This window comes from Lissotriton helveticus, chromosome 5_1 (genome assembly GCF_964261635.1).
Source record: "Lissotriton helveticus chromosome 5_1, aLisHel1.1, whole genome shotgun sequence".
NCBI classification, from domain to species: domain Eukaryota; kingdom Metazoa; phylum Chordata; class Amphibia; order Caudata; family Salamandridae; genus Lissotriton; species Lissotriton helveticus.
In genome coordinates this window covers 1,847,951,211-1,847,966,804 of record NC_136065.1, presented here as the reverse complement: position 1 = coordinate 1,847,966,804, position 15,594 = coordinate 1,847,951,211, and the positions used below count along the sequence as shown (strand labels likewise).

Here is a 15,594-nt window from a genome sequence, read left to right as displayed (position 1 = left end):
CATTCAGACACAGTGCAGTGTTACTCAGTTCTTAAAGCTGACGTATTTTTTGATATAGTACTATTCATATTATGTTTACATGGAAATGTAGGAATCTCTCAATTGTAAAAGGCCGAACCCACTCAAAATGCAGATTATACTGGCCACACATGCAGCGGTCTTAAATACTAGAAAAGGACTGTGACTAATTAATGCTTAAGTGTACTACTCTAAAATAAAATAGTTTATGTGCAAAGGTACTGGGTAGCACTTAGTGTAAAAGGTGTACGAGTGTCAACAGGAGAGGTGGGAGGGGGGAAGCTTACATACCACAAGGGTGTGGGGGGTATTACTGTGTAAAAAGGAGGGGCTCTAAGAGGAAAAGTATATCTCCAGAAGCTGGACGTTGCTTGCCTAGAGGGAGCAAGCGGTCCTAATTAGATAGGTTTGACAGAGGAGCTGTGTGCAGCAACTACTGTAACAAATCCTTTAACACAAATTGCCTTAAGATCCTTGCCGCAGTGGTTCTCTCTCACATTGCGCAATAAGCTATTTGGTCGGTTGTTCCTTTGCCTGTTCAGTGGTTGCATTTCAATGCATAGATGGACTATTTTACTTTTTAAAATGTATGTTGGGTTAGTGTACATTAAATTATCTCATACATACAGGATACACAGAAATCAACATTTTATAGTGTTTTCGCTGCTTCAGACACTACAAGCTCATGCAGCAGCAGAAAAGGTTTTCCTCCAACATATTCACAGCAAGTACAGCACAGCTAAAGATTAGACATGCAGCAGAAGAAGCTTCTTTCACACTAGTACAGTACAGAAAAGGTGAAGAGAAACAGAACAACGAGCTTCCACGCACTGCCTTTGCATCTCTTGAGGGCAGGGCACAAGTCCTAAAAAAAGAAGTGGGGGGACTCTCCAAGGTAGGCGTGGTCACAGGAAGTGACATCACGACAGGAAGTGACATCACGACAGGAAGTGACATCACGACAGGAAGTGACATCACGACAGGAAGTGACATCACATGTAAGGCAGATCTATCATTTGCATATAATGCAAGATTTAACAATTGAAGCTGCTTGGTACTTAAGCCTGTGACTTAAGGTCCCTGCATGGAGGAATTAGCAGCCCAAATGTGGATGAAGTTTGGCGAAGGTGACATGAACACATTTTCAAAACGCTACAGGAAAGTTTGACTGCAAGATTTAGTATACATTACAGGTTCCCAGAGAGGCTGCTTCCCACACTCGATAATGACTATTACACACAGTAGGGCTCCATATTCACGTTATTCTATTGATGAGTGTTATATGTTATCTCCCCACCTATTGTAAACTAGCGACTCTGTATTAAATAGTTTTGTCCCAGCTGCCTCTCTCTAGCTGTGGCTAGATTTATTTATTTTATTTATAAAGTTTTATATAGCGCGAACTTGATCCCGAAGGATATCAGAACGCTTTACAATTTGCAGCAAAGGTAACAAATCAGAACATTAGTCTAACATTGGGAATCTTGGCTGAAGACAATGGAGCTGCCGGGGCATTAGCTTGGGTCAATGCCTAAATTTTAGATATATTAACTGGCCATTGTATTTATTTTAGCAGATTTATTTATTTCTCTTTATTTTAGGAAATGTATTTAGTTTTGGTATATTTTAGTTTGACTTATTTGCCTTAATTTACTTCAGTGCAACAAAATATAAACATTGCTTTACTTTGTATTAATACTGTTTATTTTTGTGATAGTTCCTAAAAAAAGGGCCGATTATGACTCATGCATTGTAATGGTTGTTTCCCCCTTTACAGAGACTACTTACTATAAAATCGGGGTGGGCCTAGCTCATGATGTCATTTTGTGGGGACCCCTTGAAGAAAGCGGGCAGAACCTTTGCAAAACTTTGTGCCCCCCTATCCAGTAGTGCAATTATCCAAACACTGACAGGATTGAGCCTAAATTAAAAATATACTGACATACGTAATGCCAAGTCAGACGTCATCATGGAGTCATGTTTAAATGAACAATCCAGCACCATCCTACACCTCCCCATTCCACAAAATTATACAATTCAGACCAACAACACAAACTAGAAGGGGGCGTTGCTGTCATCATTAAACATTCCATGTGGAAACAGCGACACACGGAAGAACACACAAGGGTACACCATCATACTACTTACATTTTGTAGCCTGGTGTCAATTGTTCAATGCAGGGCGTAATTTGTGCCAGTGCTTAGCGCCGGCACTTAATTGGCAGGGCCGGGTCTAGTGGGACTCTGATTCTACACGCACGAGGCGCACAGTGCATGTAAAATGTTTTCATTTAACTTACAGCACACTTGCTAGTACTAATACTTAATTAACTCCTCAAGTCTCGTGCAGCCGCATCGCATTGTGTTTAGTTTTTCACATCTCAGTTTACCCTTAATTGTTCACGATCACTTGAATAATGAAATATTCTGAGTGGGAGAGCTCTTTGGCAGCACTCTGCCAGGTTTCTCTCTCGTCACTCTCATGCTGCTGTGTTAAAGAGCCTTGGTTCTACCGCACAAAGAATTAGGGTGACCAACTGGCATTGGTGCAAATTCAGGACGGTGAGTGTAAAAATTCAGGACAAAGGGTCAAAATTCAGGACACAAATTCAGGACAGGAGGTCAAAATTCAGGACAAAACTTTAGGACAATAGGTACGTTTTACAGACACATCAGAGGTTGTGCAATAGTATATAAGTAAGCCCAGCCATTTCCAAAAGTATTCAACCATTTGCAAACCTATCCATCATGTATCCTTCCATCTATCATTTCACTCATCCATCCCTTCATCCATCCCCTCATCCATCCTTTCACTCATCCTCCATTATCCATCCACCCTTTCACCCTATCCATCTGTACACTTATCCATCCACTCTTCATCCCATCCATCCATTCACTCATCCATTCAGCCATATACCCTTTCACCAATCCAGCCATCCTTTCACTTACTAATCCTTCCACCCATCCACTCTTTTAGTCATCCATCCATCCTCCCTTTCTCTCTCCATCGACCCTTTCACTTAGCCTTCCTTCCTTCCATCCATCCATCCACCCACCCATCCATCCATCTACTCATCCACTCATGAATCCATCCATTGCCCCTATCACTCATCCATCTATCATTTCACTCCTTCACACATCTATTCATCCTTTTGTCCATCTACTCTCCCTTTCACTCACTCATCCATACTTACACCCACCCTTTCACTCATATGTCCATTCATTCACCCTTGCACTTATCAATCCATCCATCCATCATTTCACACATCCACCTACCCCCCATCATCCACCCACCATCCACACACCCACTCATCCATCCTTTCACCCACCCACCATCCAATCCACTGATCCATCCTTTCACCCATCCACCATCCACCCACCCACTCATCCATCCATCCTTTCACCCACCCACTCATCATCCATCCATCCATCCTTTCACCCACCCACTCATCATCCATCCATTCATCCTTTCACCCACCCACGTATCCATCCATCCATCCCTTCACCCACTCTCCATCCATCCATCCTTTCACCCACCCATCCATCCATCCCTTCACCCACTCTCCATCCATCCATCCTTTCACACACCCATCATCCATCCATCCATCCATCCGTCCTTCCCCTCATCATCCATCCATCCATCCCCTCATCATCCATCCATCCATCCCCTCATCATCCATCCATCCTTCCCCTCATCATCCGTCCATCCTTTTCCCTCATCATCCATCCATCCTTTTCCCTCATCATCCATCCTTCCCCTCATCATCCATCCATCCTTTTCCCTCATCATCCATCCATCCATCTGTCCTTCCCCCTCATCATCCATCCATCCTTCCCCTCATCATCCATCCATCCTTTTCCCTCATCGCCCATCCATCCTTTCCCCTCATCATCCATCCATCCATCCATCCTTCCCCTCATCATCCATCCATCCTTCCCCTCATCATCCATCCATCCTTCCCCTCATCATCCATCCATCCTTTCACCCACCCCCTCATCATCCATCCATTCCCTCATCATCAATCCATCCATCCCCTCATCATCCATCCATCCACCCTTCCCCTCATCATCCATCCTTTCACCCACCCCATCATCCATCCATCCATCCTTCCCCTCATCATCCATCCATATATCCATCCTTTCCCGTCATCCATCCATCCTTCCCCTCATCCATCCTTCCTTTCATCCATCCTTCCCCTCACCCATCCATCCATCCTTCCCCTCATCATCCATCCTTTCCCGTCATCCATCCATCCATCCCCTCATCCATCCTTCCTGTCATCCATCCATCCTTTCCCCTCTCCCATCCTTCCATCCCATCCATTTATCCTGCCCTTCATCCATCCATCCTTCCCCTTACCCATCCATCCATCCCATCCATTTATCCTGCCCCTCATCCATCCATCCTTCCCCTCCATCCATCCATCCATCCATCTCCTCATCCATCATCCTTCCCCTCACCCATCCATCCATCCCATCCATTTATCCTGCCCCTCATCCATCCATCCTTCATCCTTCCCTTCATCCATCCTTCCTTTCATCCATCCTTCCCCTCACCCATCCACCCATCCCATCCATCTATCCTGCCCTTCATCCATCCATCCTTCCCCTCCATCCATCCATCCTTCCCCTCATCCATTTATCCTTCCCCTCATCCATTTATCCTTCCTCTCATCCATCCTTCCCCTCCATCCCTCATCCTTCCCCTCATCCATCTTTCCCCTCATCAATCATCCAGCTACCCTTCCACCCATACATCCAGCTATTTACATTTTCTCTCCATCCTTCCCCTCACTCATCAATCCATCTATCCTCTCTCATTATCCATTTATTCAATCTTTCATTCATCCATTCACCCTTTCACTAATTCATCCAGCCATTCACACATCCCTTCACTTACTCACTCGCCCACCTTTCCATATTAATTTTGAGCTGAGCCCTTTTGAGAAGAGGCCCATCAAGAACTTCACCCTCGCTGCAGGAGCCGTTCCAGGACTGGGACAGAAGCCACCCAGGGCGGAGACAGGATCCACCACAGGGGGGGACAAGAGCCATCACAGGCGGGGGTGGACTGGAGCCACAACATGCGGGACAGGAGCCATCACAGGCGGGGGTGGACTGGAGCCACCACATGGGGGACAGGAGCCATCACAGGCGGGGGTGGACTGGAGCCACCACATGGGGGACAGGAGCCATCACAGGCGGGGGTGGACTGGAGCCACAACATGGGGGGACAGGAGCAGGAGTCATCACAGGAGAGGGAAGGTGATCCACCAGGGTGGGCATGCAGTATTCTAGTATCATCTTGGGCTTCTCGCTCCCTCCTGCACAAGACAACGAGAAGACAGGCTCTATGTCCAAAATGCCACCCCCCACTGTGATATACAGTACTTACAGAAGATACTCTAAGAGAACTGATTGAACTGATTGTCCTCCATACTTTGTTCATCAGTGTGGGTGCGATTGTGCCATTTCTTTATTGTATTACATTATGCATGTTTGAAGAACCGAGGTTTGCTTACAAATTAGGGACAGTAATTAAGCTCGGTGAAGAGAAGCAGGTGCTGCCTCGGTGTAATCAGGGGTGTAATCTGGCCGAGTCTAGGATGTTTGGGGCCCTGGGTAGAAATGGATGTGTGAGCCCCCCTCTAAATAGCAGATACAAGACGCATTCAGGGCTGTTTGCATGCGAATGGATGCCCTGCTCCTGAACCTGCAGCACCTCCCTCTGTCACCTTCACGCACCTCTTAACAGCTCATCAAGGGCTGGAGGTGTGAGGGCTGCCATCCCGCTGTGCCTCTACAGTGCTGCTGCTGCTGGGGGTCGGAGCTTTCATACAGCCTCGGAGTCAAGAAGGGAGGTGGGGGCAAGCTGTGCCCGGTTCAAATTACGGAAATGCTTTATTTACTTTGTGCGCGCCGCGCTCCCGTTTTTTTAATGGTGGACGCGGTTTTGATTTAGCAGGGTGGACGGCGTCCACCCTGAAAAACCCTCGGAAATAAGTGGGGGGATGCCGTCCACCCGCGTGGTACCCCGACTCGTGCCCTGCAAGTTGAGGGCAAACGGTAAGTGCAAAGATGGGTGCCTGGAAGCAGGGGTGGCTCCTCCGCTAAGGTGGAGGAGCAGCGTCCCACAGCTCTGCGAGCAATGTAAAAAGTAAAATTATAACTAATGTTATTACCCTTTTCCTTCCAGCTCTGGTACGGGGTGGGTGGGCCGGCTTGCCAGTGCTGGGGAGGAGTGTAAAGCACACTCTAAAGTGAGCATTACGGTTCGACTGGCCCAAGAAGGCCGGTCTTACCGTCATGCACACTTTGCATCTTCCCTATAAGGCTGCATTACACAGTCTGGTGGGGAACATGCAAAGCCTCCAAGCCCCTGTCTGAGCGCCGACCAATCACGACGCTGCTTTACGAACACCCTCCCCCCCTCGCCCCCAACACACAATCACCTTGCCTCACCACCCATGCTTAGTAGCGGCCGCTACTGCCGGAAAGACCGGTGTGAGGGGTTGCGGGCAGAAGAACACACTGCTACATACCATTTGGCGTTGAACCAAGATTCAGGAGATATTGGGGGGAAAATTGGGAGGAGATTCTCAGCGGTTTATATTGCATACTGAAGTTGACTGCACTGGATTTCCTTGGGAATCTAAGGTGAGCAGACCCTGGACCATTACTCCCTCCTTTTCTAGAACTGCATTGATGGTGGCAAAATGTGATGTGATTAGACTGTGGGGGGGTTGGCAAGACCCCAACACAGCGGGCTTGGGAATCCAATGTGGACTGGTGATGTGATTCGAGAGACCAGTATACCTGGGACAAGGCTGCCCTAAGAAGTTCGAAAAATGTGGGGACACTAACAGCATGCAGACGTAATTCCGTGAAGGTGGGCTCCGGATGGGGTCCCAGGCAGGCACAGGGATCCAACAAGACTAACATGCAACACTACTTGCTGGTGGGTGTAACAGTTTTATAATTGCGTACCTTTGCCCAGTTTGGGGGAAGGTGGTGCTTTCCACCAGTTAGTGTTAAACTTAATTAAGAGATTTTAAAAACATGTTTTAATGGGTTACTTGAGTGGGTATTAGGCTTTACAAAAATAGTTGTGACCACTCATACCTGACAATTCCGATACATGTGGATGGATTTTTTTCCTTTATGGGGCTTCGCCTTCACTCTATCTCAACTGCACAGAACCAGTGTGGCTGGTGCTATAGTGAGGCCATTGCAAACAATTGCCTACTAGTGCCACCAGTGCCGTTTGGCCCTAAATGGAGTCGACCAAAGTCAATGTTGCTAGTAGGAAAGGTGACCAAATGACAAGATCATTAAGCTTGGGGCATTGAAAATATTAGTCATTCTGAGTTGACCTAGCGTTGACAAGGCCAGCAGGTCCAGCTTTAATGTACCAACACTCGTAAATAAAATCCAAACATGTCCACGTTTGCATGTTTAGCATTTATTAAGTAAGACCTACTGGCTCTACCAAAGCGTTCTTTTTTTTTTAATCTGTGATCATATGGGCTATACTTTGGAAAACAATCTATGAGTTGTTCGCTAAAAAGTATAACTAGTGGAAGGCCAATGGGCAGCAGGTGAATGCCAAGCACTTCATCAACTGGACAGGTAAAATGATTTGTCAAAGGAGTGGCTGCTATCTATTGCAGTAGTGTGAAACTGATCTGTTCATAGGAAGCTCTGAGTTTTAGGGGTGGTAACGAAGTCCAGCCATCTTTATGAGTGTTGCTGGAGGCATACTCGCCTAGAAAGGGCAGCAATTTATAGGGAGAAGAGAGCAATCTGAAAACGGGCTCAGGGCGATCTATCACATTAGCGTAAAAGCATGGATAGGTTCTCGATCCATAGAATTAAAAAAATAGGTTTCGAAAGCACTGAAGACTCGAGACAGATGCCTAGCTCTGACCCACTTCAAGACCACTAACAAGCTTAGCTTTTGTGTGGCTTTTGCTTGCCACCTATGCTCTAACCTCATTAGTAAAGATCTTAAGACAAAGCATTGACGTTATATGCACACGATAAGAGAAGAGTTACTCATCTTGTAGCTGATTTACATATTATGAAACCAGAAAAACTGGGATAAAGCATGGTTTCTCGTGACCAAACTGTGTGATCCTAGGCTAATACCTCTTTTCTGTTCAAGACTATAGAGTTCCGACACGTGCAAGAATCCAAGTCACAAACAGGGTGCCCATGATAGCTAACCTGCTACTTCGTTCTCAATTTGCACTATTGCCAGTGGTGGCAGGTATGACTGTTGCTAAATTAAAACTACCACTTTTAATAATTGCCTCTCAATACAGTGATATAATCTTAATTACATGCCGAATACTTTCATGGCTCGACTCGCGCACGGGCTCCTGTAGCCAATCTAGGGCCTCGGTTCGACTCCCACTGTTAATTTGTTGGCTCGTCCACCTGTACAGATCAAGCTTTCCTTACGGGATGAGGTTATTTCTGGCCACTGCTGGAGGGGCAATGTGTTTCTAAGAAAGACACCTGTTTAAGGGGTTACAATGTGCCAATAGTGCGGTGAAGTCAAACTGGGGTGTATCTGTAGTTTCCCAAAACACATCACCCCCACTCAGGTGTCACTGGTTGCCTTAGTCTTACATCCATGGGCCGAGTCGTGGTGCGACATCAGTCGATAGGGGCTAGAAGAACCGGGGTACAGAAAATAGCTCCACCATGGCAGTGGGAGGCAACGTAAAGCCCGGAGAAGCCACGTAAAGTGGGGACCCTACATATCGGATCACGCTCTATACTCACCTCGTCCTCCGGCAGCGCTGACCTCCACATGCGACACCAAACCGATGCGCATGCGCTATGTGGGACCCGCCTCCCACTTTAACAAACGTTCCTATTGGCTCCGTTGCTCGAGGCGTTTTATGGGGGATATAGTTTCTTTTCGTATACTTGTCTCCTTGCACAGCACAGTATGGACTACCACTTCCAAAATGCCACGATCACACGTTGACGCGTATCCTCAACTACCGACGAAGGTTCTAATCCGTGTAGAAAACAGACTGCAACTGGAGGGTCACGCTTACTTTCTATCCTGATCTAAAATGGCTACCCAATTTGGCGGTCTAGATTTTACTTAATATTCAAGATAACAGTCTGTAGTAGTGCACATGACACATGAGCGACTTGCGGATAAAACAACTACGTAAAAGTTTTGTCAAGAGAAGAGCATATATACGATGTGTCAATGTGGGAGTAATAACCATACATGCCAACATTTCATGAGAGCAAAGTGGGAGATAAAAAAAAAAATCAGGAGAATGGGTCCTTGAACCGGGTTACTGGCATGTATGGGCTTTGGAAGCGTGCTGCTGCAGGATCGGACATTTAAAACGCCAATGCACGTATTTTTCTTACCTTTCAGAAGCATGGAGCCTAATGGCAGGCAGAGAGAGGGTGATGCAAGTGGTGTACATTGGCCTGCCAGGTTGCTAGCAGTGTATGCACACTCTCCCCCCCCCCCCCCCCCCCACACACCCCTCTGGCAGTCCGGGCTGAAACAGCGTCCCCTGCACAAACACAGCCCCACCCCCCAGTGCTTCACAGGTCTTTAAAAGACCATTCCCTTGTTAATTACGCTTTGTTGGTTTTTCACCCCTTCGAGAGCCCCTGCATCGCCACTCTTTGCTGGAAGAATTAGCACTTTACACAATACCAGCTGAAACCCCCAAGGAATCGGGGTTTTGCTAGTAGGAATCGGGAGGCGGGAGACTAGCCTTGAAATCGGTAGTCTCACGCCTGAATAGGGAGGGTTGGCATGTCATAACTAAAACAAGCCAATACAACTTGAGGTGGGCACACGCCGAGAATGATCAGTTGTGTAGCCCTGTGCGAAACTGGATTAGTAGCTGTAGTAGCAGGATCACTGCCACTCAGGAAGGGGCGAAAAGCAGCACAATGTGTGGAGGCTTTAATTTAGTAAGAAAAGATTTCAGCTGCAAGGAATTGCAAATGGGGTGAGTTAGCCCCCATCAACAAATAACAAGCATTTGCAATGTAATAGGTCACGCATTACTAAAAGTGTAAGCTATTGTTGTTGCATTATTATTTGCAACGCCAATAGCTCAAACTTTCACTATTGCGAGACCAATTGCTTTGCAAATGCTTACTGAAGTAGATTATGCCGTTCCTCTCCTTGCCAAGAGTCAACAATGCCCAGCTAGAGCCAATCAGGGGGCGCAGCCTATGATCTCCGTATAGAAGAAGTGAATGCCAGGCAGCACATTTCCCACCCTTTGGATTTGTTAGACGCCATTTTAGTTCCTTTAGCCTGCTTATACATTTATGTCATGAACATTGACTTATTGCTTTTTTTTGTAAATACGAGTTTTCAGTTTTGTTTCCAGGTTTTCTCCACAGGCAGATTGACTTTTCCTGTGTTGTGTCTGTGCTTAATTGCAAATAATTAAAAAAATGAAAAGGCATTCTTCAAATGACAGCAGGTGCATTATCTACGCTATGAATTTTAAGGCCATGTTTTGTGGAGGCAGTATCTTGTAACATCATATAACAATAAGGATGATTCCCTTACTAAAGTACACCTAATGTGCTAATCTCATCCAGTGGTTAATAGAGGCCTCCCATCCCACTCCCTGATGGCTATAAAGGGCTATTTTGATTATAGCAGCAGTTCAGGTACAGCTGGCGAGTGTTAATAATGCATCATTGTCCCACTAATAAACACAGCAAAGGTCAACACTTCAAATCACCCAACCACCAAACAAACCTTGTTCCGGGTATTTATTAAAGCTCTAAACATGTATCTGCCCCTCTCGGTGTATCAGGCGTCACAAAAGCACTTCTGACAAAGGTTACAGAACCTTATCGGGTGTGTGAAAAAATGATCAGATATTGATACAAATCTTTCGTCAGTTGCTGATGGCCCCAGTTTTCATCCTGGTCACACATCTTAGTGACAGAATACATGTGTGAATCGATTCACCCTGACACTCAACATTTCCATAAGTTTCTGTAGGGGCGGATGCAGAAATTTTATGACAATATGCTTGTTTAAATTTTGGGGTCATGTTTAATGCACCTCATTGTGGATGGTAGCAAAAAGAGAGTTCTAATGTCCCCTAACAGGACAAAATATATATATTTTCACTTAAAACTGAATGGTTGTTTTTGAAGACAAAGTAACAGTGTGTGAGGCAACGGGAAAGTGATTGGAAGTTAGACACAGCACCGACATGAGCGGTAAGCGGAGTTAATCAATTGTTTTTCCCAAACATTAACTAGCCACCAAAGCTATAGGGAATAAACATAACCAAACGATACACTGCCAGGGGATTACGTCTTTCCAAAATGCAAGTCTATGATAGGAGGTGCGGTTATAAGGTAACAAGCGGCAGACTGAAAACAGAGTCAGGCAGGTATGCCCCAGCTCGAAGAGTAATTCAATTCTTTAGCCCTTAACTATTACGAGAATCAAGAGGCAAACAAACAACTTCAAAGAAGTGTGCCTCAGTGCAAAAAGGAAAATAACTGACCATAGCCCCATAATTTCAAACGGAGCGCTCAAAGATACAGCCAGATGTGTCACCGCTTAAATAAGTGAAAGATATAAACGGCAGATAAACACACAAGTCAAGCCAGTGCGCCTAAGCTTAGTTGCATTAATGAACTGTAGCCGTTAAGATTTCACACAGCACACGCAAACACATAACCAAAAGGGTCCTCATAGCAAAAGAAGATTTATTCACTACCTTGAAATCCCCAATCGTGAATCTTGATCGTATTTTATAACAAGCAAACAAGCCCGCGAGTGGTGCGCGCGAGCGCCACAGCTATGCATGTGATTTCAATTATCTCGCCAGTGTCTGGGCACGATAATTGAAACCACATGGCGGCCGTGCGGGTAACCGCCACCAATAGGCCATGGGTGGAGCAATGCACCCGCCTTTGGCCAATTGCGTGCTGTCTTTTTTAAAAAGACGCGCGCAAAAGTCAATTGCAGCAGACAAAAACGAAAGCACATGCACGAGCGTGTGGTCAGCGTTCAGAAGCCCCTACATGAAGTCTCGTGCTGTGCGACAGTGCTGCGCACTGCAACGCTAGGTGTGAGACCTAAAAACGGAAAAGGACCAACAGTTAGGCCATGCTGATCGGTATCCCATGAGATAGAAAATTCCAGGATAGGAAGCAGGCAGTTTAGAAGAGTGGTCTAACCATTATAACTGTTTCTTCAGTGTTACTTTCAAAAGAAATGTTGCTTTAAAAAATACCTACAATTTTTAAACTGTGAACTTTCTCTTGCATACATGGATAGACATAAATAGAGCTATTAGCAATAGTATTGCATATAAAGCAACTAACAACAGACCTAGCCAACCATAGAATTGTGACTGAGTATTCATATGGGAAGGAGGAGGGGGGCTTGGAAAGGAGGCAGGCTGAAAGGAAGACACACGCTGTAAGGTAGGAGTTGTGTTTATTGAGTCTAACGTCCTCCAGGTCCGGGCAGCAATTGCCGCCCAAGAATCCACGTTCCATGCTGGAATCCACAGTAGAACCCCACATCCAGCACAGGCATATGCACGAGCTAAAGGAAAACCCCAACACACCCCCTTCCTTCATAATTAATAACAAGAAAACAGTGGTAAAGGGAAAGAAGATACATTTAAAAAATCAAGCAGAGAAAGAAAAAACAACCAAGGCAACACGTAAAGGAAAAATAAATTACAGCATTTTATAATCTTGAAATTTGACAGGAACAAACTTCAATCTGGAAGAAGCATCCCTCAGAGGAACACGGTCAGTGTAAACATCCCCCTTTCCATGAGCATTGGTGGGTACAACAACCGGAGGGGAATGAATACCTATTTTCTTGTTGACACAATGAAGCATAGGCTTGGGCACAATGGAAATGGTACTCTTATTCCAAACATGAGAGACTCAAGCTGAACAGCTTGCCATCTGCGCACCGTGACTATTGCCCTTTTGGATTACAAATAGTAATACTAAACAGTTTCCATGTGAAATTCAGTAAATGAAATTCAAAAAATAAACACAACACAAGGTGTGGTTTCCATCACATTAATTATATTCTCTGTAGTTATTCACTCTCATATGAGTTGTACAAGGAATTCATTGAAATGTTGTAGTCACATCTATCATTTGCTTATATCTTACAATTTTACAGCCATAAGTGATCATGCCCAATGCATTTCGGGCCACACGGCCCTTCGTCGGGGGCAGTACCTGAAAGACAACATAAATATTGATATGGTCTAATGTACTGGTCTGACATCTTACAGTGTTACAGTTCGCCACAACAGAATAAAGACTTAATAAAAAACAAGCCTGATAATTGCATGATTAAGCTGGTGTGCTTCAAAAAGAGATTTTTCAAACAACTCTCAGAAATTTGAAAATAAACATACATTGTCAATCGAATACATTGAAATAAAAATATGCATTTAAACCGTTCAAACCTAGAACATGCACTCTGTGTGTAGGGTAAGATGTGTCATAGAAAATGTGAAATGACTCACTTATTTGAAAAAATGCAGCAGTCTGGGGGTTCTGTAAAATAGCGTTTTTTTTAAAAAAAACGTTCAATCAAGGCTGCATTGTTTCTGTGTGCTGCGAAAGAATGACGAAAACGTGAATGAACTCTTAAACACTATGTGTATGAAAAACAATTGAATACTGGAGAATACACACCCACAAAGGAACTTGACTACAATCTCCTGGGTTTGACGAACCGGGGTAGAATAATGATAATTCACAATCAACTCGTGCCTCCGACCTTGAGGAAACAAAAATAACACTAAGGTGAAGCGTGCGCACTTCTATGAGTTTCAAATAATCTCGAATCCGAGCTGTTTACACCACGCGTGCAGACACAGTCCGCACCTTAAAGACCCATGCCATGATTCGACTCTACTTGATTTGCAAACTGACCTTATTGCTAATCCAGACGCAACTCACAACTTGTTCCACGTATTATTATTCAGCCGAGTATCTAAAGGACGGAAGAAAAATGCAAAATTTACTCTTTGCATGCAGATACTCACTAAATACGCCCTACACCCAAAGTAGCCGAAATACATGCTATGTACCTTTGCTGTTTGACGAAACGCCTTCACACAACCCGATCCGCTTCCACCATTCAATCCCTCTCCCCTAACGTTGTACGGCGCCATTAAATGACGTGCTTAGCATAATGAAAACAAACGACGGACCCAAGAACAAAGACGGGCCAAAATGAAATGTTCTGTTTAAAACTAAGTTTGCAGAACTCCATGAGAGCCATGTTATAATGAAAAAAGTGTTATGTAAAAGTGCATGTAAAAAGTGAGTCATTTGGGAATGAAGTGAAGATATATTCATGACAATGATATAACGGCTCAAAAAACGAAAAATAGATTATAAATATACATAATCATGCAATTTATATGTGCTGTTTAAAGTACCATACAGCATTGCGTCCTCCTCTGCAGCACGCTTAGAGAAATAAGTTAAATTACGATTATTATTGTGAGAAACTGGAGTGCCTCTCCCACTACTAACTCTTATTCCAAACCCTTCCGTCTTCCAACACTACAACATGATCTCTTACAGCAGACACTCTCTTGGGAGATGAGAACCGAGACTCCCCCTTGCGAAGAAATCCAGCTTTTTTGATCCTCATCCAATCTCCCACCTTGACCTTGAGTGAACAGTGAATGGGGGGGCCTAGTGTCGTACTTGGCATGGATGGCAGCCCTGACATCAGTCACAACAGACACATTCTTGGCATCCACAACTCTCCTGGACATCCATTCCTTGTTCAGTTTAGGACCGGCCACCCTTCCCCGCAACAAAGTAAATGGAGCAACTCCAGTGGAGACATGGGGAGTGGTCCTTACCGCCCACAACATGTCACTGACAGCCCGCCGCCAATGCAACCCATTTATCAACGCCAGTTGTAGGTGCTCCTTAATAACACGGTTGAAGCGCTCAACCAAAGCGTTGCTGCGGGGGTGATAGATGGACGTAAGGATATGTTTTATACCAGCATCCTCAGGGAATTTCTCCATCTCAGAAGAAACAAGCTGGGTACCGTTGTCAGACACCAACTCCTCCGGGAAACCTTCCCTTAGAAAAATATCTTGCAAAAAATTGATGACAGAAAAGGAGTTAGCATTGTCAACAAACCTAACTTCCGGCCATTTAGACATATAGTCAATTAAGACAAGAGCACACTTTGGGGAACTACCAATGAGGCCAAACGGACCAGCAATGTCAAACGCTAATTTGGTCCAAGGAGTATTCTTTACTGCTACAGGTTCAACAGGAGATGGATGAGTCACTTGAGATTTGTCACTGATGACACACGCACAACAGTCGCGGACAAAATGTTCAACATCCTTATCTAGGGCTGGCCACCAAAATTCCTGTCTCACCCTGCGCTTCATGGCTCGGTTACCAGGATGGCTTTTGGGAGCCAAATTCAAAACCCTTTTGTGACTAGGAAAGGGAACTACTAACAAACCACCCCTCCTTAGCACCCCACCCACTACAGATAACTCATCTTTGACTCTC

The 15,594-nt window shown here is 45.1% G+C and overlaps 1 protein-coding gene across 1 annotated transcript in view; it reads right to left on the bottom strand.

The window, feature by feature from the left end:
- PHB1 (prohibitin 1) overlaps positions 1–8,931 on the bottom strand; it is a 51,793-nt gene extending 42,862 nt beyond the window's left edge. The window contains exon 1 of the mRNA XM_078645272.1: positions 8,809–8,931. The gene's annotated coding sequence lies outside the window, so the exon portion shown is untranslated. The remainder of the gene's footprint in view (positions 1–8,808) is intronic.
- Between the last annotated feature and the right edge of the window lie 6,663 nt (positions 8,932–15,594).